Genomic DNA, 7,598 nt, shown 5'->3' on the forward strand with positions numbered 1-7,598 from the left:
GGAATGAACTCTTTTTTAAAATTTTAATTGTTGTTCAAGTACAGTTTTCTGTCTTTTACTCCCATCCCAGCCCCCCCCCCCCAACCCCCCAGGCCTCCCCATGGTTTAATATTTTCTATGCGGTCACTTCTCTAGCTCATGCTCAGCACATTGGGATTGTGACATGAGGATTACATTTACTTGGGCTGATGGAACCAGTCAACCTCCCAAACTGACAAAGGCATGGGCCAAGGCATTGAGGAATGAGACGGAGGTGTCTTAAGGCAGCTTCAGTGTGCAGAGTGTAGAATTCAAGGGAGCGGGGAAGAACTTCCATTCATTGGGGTTTCAAATTCTTTTTGTCAGTGATGTCAAACACTGTCAGCTCAAGATGCAGAAGCTTCAGCTGCCAATCACAACGGGATGTTTCTCTAGTTAGGTTTTAGCATTAGAGTGCTGCCTAAGGCAGCTCTAACCTTTACTCTGATCAGATCGTGTAAGATCGATCTCTCTCTCTCTCTCTCACACACACACACACACACGTGCGCGCGTGCTATGTGTGTGTCATGTAGATGTGAGCCTAGATGCAGCCTTACACACATACACTATCCAGAGTGCAGACGGATTTCCCCTCCCTTTGAAGTGACCTCGCCCTCATGCCGCACCCTGTGGGCTGTGATTTGGCACTTGCTGCTTCTCGCCAACAAGCCCAGTGCTGCCAGACATCCAGTTCACACCTGTTTTGGAACTCCTCGTCTTACCATTCCGCAGAGGTCTGTCAGAGTCTTGGTTGTCCCCGCTCTAGCGCTGGGCTGATGTGTGGGCTGTGCAAGACTCGTCTGTCCATCAGTGTGCAAACAGAGGCCACGTGGTGTGGGTGAGTGTACCACCTGTGAGGCCAGACCACAGGCATCCAATCCCGGCCTGCACTTCGGGGCTGCATGGCCTTGGGCAAGTGCTACAACCTCTCTGTCTCCTCATTTCTTTGAAAGGGGTCATTGGACCTACCTTGTAGTGGGGATTAAATATAAGCACTTAAAACAAGGCCTGGGCACTCAAAGAATTAGAATTGTCAGAGAACTAGGTTAGCTCAACTCTGTTTTGTTCCTCCTTTATTCACCTTCTCTCCATTGGCCCCAGGAATCTGGCGGAGCCAGATTCAGTGGGGGTCGAGGTCTGTGGAGTCCCTCCACTCTCTCTTGGTGGAAGGCTCTGCATGTCTGCGCGCATTCCAGATCCTGCTTGTCTCACTCTGAGCCCCTTGGTCCTGGAGCGCCCTCTACGTGCCAGCACAGGGATTTACATTGACTGTTAAGTTCCATCTTAGATCCGAATGAAACCTCCCCAGAAATTCATCTTTCATGTAATGGCCCCAGGAAGTAGAGTGTGGAGATAGGGCTTCAGATTTTACCATAGTAAAAGGAAATTTTTTCATCACAGCCATCCAAAGACAGGACGGCTCCACCTGAGAGAGGCTGAGGTTCTCAATGGCTGGGGGTTTACTGAGGATGCTGTTGGAAGGACTCTGGCATGAGGTAAACAATAGAACAAGGTGTCTTTAAGACTACATCCTATTCTAAGGCTCTGTAATTCTGTGCAATGTCACGTGGCCCACTGGGCCATCATTGGTTGGTTTGTTTTATGCTTTAAATACACTGCAGTTCTCTTTACCCATCTTAGGGCGCCTTTGAACATCATGGCAGCAAGGGCTACTGAGGATACTGGTTCTTGGTCCCTCCCTCCTATCTGGTCATCACCTCCTTCTTTACTGCCACAGCTTTTCTTCTGAACGGCCCATCATTCATTCTGCAAATCCTAATTGTCCTCAGTAAGTCAGAGCAGGGCTGGGCTCGGAGAAAGAAACAATCTGGATGAGGTGGGATTGCTGTTTTTAAGCAAGTTTCGCTCTGGGATAGGCAGGCAGACATATATGTGTTGTGAAAAGTGCGTAATAGTAGAAGTCACCTTAAACATTCACTCTGAGATAACAACCTTTGTGCATCAGTTTTTTATACATATAAAAATATTTATTACAAATAAGGGAAGAATCCATCAAGAAGACATAAGCATTGTAAACATATATATACCCAACATAGGAGCACCCAAATATACAAGGAAAATCTTAGAGGACTTCAAGGTATTGACAGCAACACAATTACAGTGGGGGATTTAAATATCCCACTTCCCACATTGGACAGGTCTTCCAAACAAAATATCAACAAAGATATTGTGGCATTGAATGGTGCCCTAGATCAGATGGACTTAACTGATATATACAGAACCTTTCATCCCAAAGAACAAAAATACACATTCTTTTCAAATGCACATGGAACATTTTCAAAGATAGACCATGCAATAGGATACAAATCAAGCCTCCATAAATTCAAGAAAAGTGAAATCATATGAAGTATTTTCTCAGACCACAAGGGCTTGAAACTAGAAACCAACCTCAAGGAAAAAACTCAGAAACATTCAAATTCATGGAGACTGAATAGCATGCTATTAAACAATAATGGGTTAATAATGAGATAAAGGAAGAAATCAAAAAGTTTCTAGAAACAAAAGAAAATGAATTCACAATAGTCCAAAACTTATGGGACACAGCGAAGGCCATCCTGAGAGGGAAGTTCATAGCAATACAGGCCTACCAAAGAGGATAGAAACATTTCAAATAAACAACCTAACACCACACCTACAAGAAGTAGAGGAACAACAGGAAACAAAGCCCAGAGCAAGTAGAAGGTAGGAAATAGTCAAGATCAGAGCCATTAAATGACATAAAAGAGACTAAAAGAACAATTCAAAGGATCAATAAATGCAGGAGTTGGTCCTTTGAAAAGATAAACAAAATTGATAAGCCTTTAACCAGACTCATCAAGAAAAAAAGAGAGGACCCAAATAAATACAAAATATTTATTACAAATGAAAAACAATGAGATGACTTTCTGAACACTGAACACAGAAAGTTGCTACTGACTGTGGTAAGTGTGATGACAGATGCATATGCAGGCTATTACAGGAGTCTAGAATTGAACCGAGAGTGGGATCCAGAGAGACTTCCTTAGAGGAGGTCCTGGAAACGTGCCCGGCCCGGTTGCTGCCCCTCTTCCCTGCAGCCCCTGTTCTACAGCTTCTGACCTAAACCTGGTCCCCCCAAGGCTATTTCCTATTGTCCCCTCTTAGAAAAATGAGTTTGTCTCCTCCCACTCAAGTCAGAGGGCACCGTTTATTCTTTCAAACATAGATGTGTAAATAAAGAATAATATGATGAAACGGCACCGTTTATTCTTTCAAACATAGATGTGTAAATAAAGAATAATATGATGAAATGCCACGTATGTATTATCCAGCTTCACCAAATCTTAATATTAACCCATACTTGCTAGAGAATTCTTTAACAGAAAATCCACATTTCAGCTACAATGGAGGCCTCCGGTCTCCCGTGTACTCTTCTCAGATCTTTCCCTCCCCCTCCCGCTGTCTCTCCACTGAGGAATCCCACTCAGGAATTCAGCTTTTATAATTTCCATCACATTTTTATGTTTTTACCACACATGCTATGCATCCATAAAAATTATAAAGCATTGTTTTGCCTGTCTTGAAAGTTTATATAAATAATATCTCATTGTAAATATCTTACTGCATCTTGGTTCTTTTGCTCAAAATTGTTCCAGAGATTTACTCAAAGTTGATAGGTAGCTCCAGGGCTTTTGTTTTTAAATGCCATATGGTGCTGCAATGTCTGAATACAAACCATTCACTTATCCATTCTCCTCCAAATAAGCATGGGTATTTCCATTTTTTGGACTTGTTTTGTGTCTGTCACATACAATCAACATTCTTACACATGTCCTTTCATGCACATGTATAAGAGTTTCTTTAGGGCATTTATAGCTTTTAAACTTGCAGATCAAAGGGTGTGCACATTTTCAGCTGTGCTGGATGTGGCCCAACAGCTCTGCAAAGTTGTAACTATTCATACCCCTCCGTGCGGTGTGTGGGGTTCCTGTCTCTCTTCATCTCACCAACATTTCTGTGTTCAGGTTTCATGTATTGGGCTGCTCTGATGGGTATGAGTGCATCTCATTGTTGTTCATATTTAGATCAATAGAAATTTACATTTGCATTTTCCTCATTGCTAGAGACATCGTGTATCTTTTCATGTATCTGTTGTTGGGTTTTGTCCCCTGGGATCTGCCCGTCATCCCTCCGCCCATGTTTCCTGTTAGAAGACAGTATCTTTCCCTTGAGAAAGAGAGTGGCAGTCCCTGACATCTGGAGCTGGTCTGGGTGTGGAACATACGCACTTCCTACAATGTGAACTTCAGGCGAGACCACGCTGGGACCATGATGGATCAAGATAAAAACAAGACACCCCGTCATCATGCCTGAACACAGACAAAACATGGACATTGTCCAAACCACAAAACACCAAACATGGCCCTGAGATGGGCGGAACTCTAAGCTGTAGCCCCCCGCCCCAGCAAAGTTCCCGGCCCCTGGTGACACACACCTGCCTCCTCCCCCTGCTGTTATTCAACAACAAGAATCTAGGTGCTGCTGTGAAGAGGTTTTACAGGTATGCCTGAAGCCCCAAGTCAGTTGGACCTAAGACAGGGCGATTATCTGGCAGTCCGGACCTCATCATGTGAGACTTGTAAATGTGGAGAATTTCTTTGGCCAGTTGGAGAAGCGGAAGCCAGGGGGATGCTCTGGCTGGCTGGGAAGAGAGCAAACATCGTGTCGGGAACTGCCTCTGAGAACTTCAGGGAAACCGCTGGAAGGAAAATGGGGACCTTGGTCCTACAGCTGCAAGGATCGAATTCTGCCGACATCCAGGGTGCTCAGAGGAGGAGGCTGAGCCCTAGGAGAGAGCCACAGCCCCCATCCGGGGAGGTCCTGAGCTGTGTCGCACCCTGGTTTAGACCTGCAGAGACTGCGAGGTCACTAAGGTGTGCTGTGCCACACCACTGAGCCTGTGGTCATTTGTTACGAAGCAGTAGAAGAGCAGTGCCCTCATTCTCCAGCTGCTGTGAGTGCCCGCTGCTTCCGCAGCCCGTTAAAGAATTGCTCCTGCTTCCTGACAGCATTCAGTCCAGAGCAGAGCCCTCCTTACCTAAATCTTCCCCACAGCACCTAGCACAGACCCAAATCCTGTATATTGCCCTTTCTCACTCTCCCTGGGGTGCCCCATGGCTCCCCAGGGTGTGTGTTCCCCATGACCTCATCCAAATTCAGTGACTTCCCAAAGGTCCCACTTCCAAACACCACCCCACTGGGGAGTCAGGCCTCCATGTAGGAATCTTGGGAGGACACAAACATTTAGTCCATGGCAGCAGGTGAGACCCTCCTGAAGGTGGGGTCAGAAAGGTGTTCACATAAAAAGCAGGGGCACTGTTTTTGCAGAGGAGAGGAGCAGCTGGGTCTTGCAAAGCCCCGTACGTCTTGGTCAAGGTGTTTGGATTTCATTCCAGTGAATGAGCTGAGGAAGAGGAGTTCCAGGAATTAATTGTGTCCTAGTTAGAGTAAAGGCTAAGCTAGCGTAACAAAGTTGCCAAAGAACTTTCAGTGCCTTCAAGAATACAGAAGTCTGTTCTTCCTCTCCCACATTTTGGTCTGGGGATGGTAGGTGGCCTCTTGCACTCTGACCTCACCCAGGAGCCCAGACTAGCAGGTGCCACTCTCAAAACAAGTGACGTGAAAGTTGAACACATCACTTTCAGCCAAAACCCCTGGGCTAGAACAAGCCCCGTGTGCACACGCGGCTGTAAGGGAAGTTGATCCTGTCTCTAGTTTTTCTACAAGATGTGCAGGAAGGAAGGAAGAAAAAGCCTAGGGGACAGCTGACCTGGTGGAGTGTGCCACATCCTTTCTTTAGTGATGCTACAGAAAAGTGCACCTCTGTGAAACTGTACATGATTGCTTTGTTAATCTATATTAAATTCTTTGTTTGCTGCGGGCATTATCTGTGAAGGCACGATGTGTTCCATTCTGGGAGTGCAGCCTTGGGTGGAGGCCCAGGGCTGTTGATGGGGAGGGGTCTTGTCAAGAAACCGGAGCTCAGAACTCCGGCTCAGCTACCGGGGCTGAAAGTTAATTGAGTGAAAACAATGATTTAGTCAATTGTCATTCAAGTTAGACCATATGTCTGATACACTATATCGTCAAAGCCAAGGCATTCTGGGAGAGAATGATTATCCCCATTCATTATGCACAGAGAGTTTAGACACTCTGAAACTGCTAGATTACAAAGTTGCTCGGGCAGAACCTGCAAAAGATAAAGTTATAATTGAAAGCTACTTCTTTGATATGTTTTAAATGAGTTTAACTTTCTACTTCGAGGCATTTTGAGAAATCTCAAATAATTATTTTTTGCTTGAGCTAAATTTAGAACCCCTAAGATGGATGGTTCCGTCATGCTGTTGCTCAAGTAGTATTAACGGTTTCCTGTTGTTTAATAAGTTAAACAATAAGTGGTAATAAGCTACCACTGAGTGCCTGCTGTACTCATGCCCCTGGCAGGCCCTTGTGACCATGCTGTTTAATCCTCACGGTGCCTCTGGATAGGTTCCCAGACAAGGCAAATAGAACACAGGATGCCCAGTTACCTTTGAAGTTTAGATAAGTAATAACTTTTTTTCATCCGAGTATGTTCTTTTACTAGAAAGTATTGCATAGAACATACTTCTACTAAATACTAAATACATTTAATAATAATATTTAGTAATACTTATACTAAATGCCAATCATTAAATCAACATGATATTACTACAAAATATTACATAAAACATACACTGAAAAAATTGTTGTTTATCTGAAATTCCAGTTTAGCGGAGATTCCTGCATTTTATCTGGCCATGCTACCTCGCGCCGTTCTTGTTGCTCTGGTGAGGAAATGGAGACCCCGGGAGGCCCGAGTGACTTCCTTGGGGTCATGTAGCCAATAGAGGCTAGAGCGGGGATTTAAACGGCAGTCTTTCGAATTTGAAAGCTCTCGGACTTGCCAGCACATTGTGTTTGTTCATGCCACCCTCTTCAGACTGCCCCTGGCCACCCTCCTGGCCTGGCCCTAACTTGTCTCCTCTCCACTGCCCTCAGCTCCAACGGACCCTGTGCTGGGTGCAGGGGCAGCCCTGTCCTCAAGAATCTCTCGTCCTGCAGAGACTAGTCGGGGTCTGCTAATCCTAGTACGGAGTGGTAAGTGCAGGGGACCAGTCAAGGAAATAATTCATTCTGCCTTTTGAAATACTGCTGATTGGCTTAAAGAACAGAAATTTGTTTTCTCTCAGTTCTGGAGACCAGGAAGTTTACATTCAAGAGTCTGGCAAGGTAGAGTTCCTAGATTGTGCAGTTAAGATCTTATTTTAATTGAAAGACAACTTTAGAGTCTCTTAGAGGAAGAGATCAAGACAAGCCTCCCAAAATGAGAACTGAGGTGTTTCTCGAAGTTTAACCTTTAGAAGATTAGAAAGAGTGAAATGAGAGGCATTTGATAATCCATCTGGATGGGATGTGATGGGAGAATGTCACCCATACGTCTGGGGCTGAGATTAAATCCCCAGGGTCAGATGGAGACAATGATTCTGAGCAGCTGGGCATTTGGGTGCGTGGCTTCCGTC

The sequence above is a fragment of the Phyllostomus discolor genome, chromosome 8, assembly GCF_004126475.2.
Source record: "Phyllostomus discolor isolate MPI-MPIP mPhyDis1 chromosome 8, mPhyDis1.pri.v3, whole genome shotgun sequence".
Lineage (NCBI taxonomy): Eukaryota > Metazoa > Chordata > Mammalia > Chiroptera > Phyllostomidae > Phyllostomus > Phyllostomus discolor.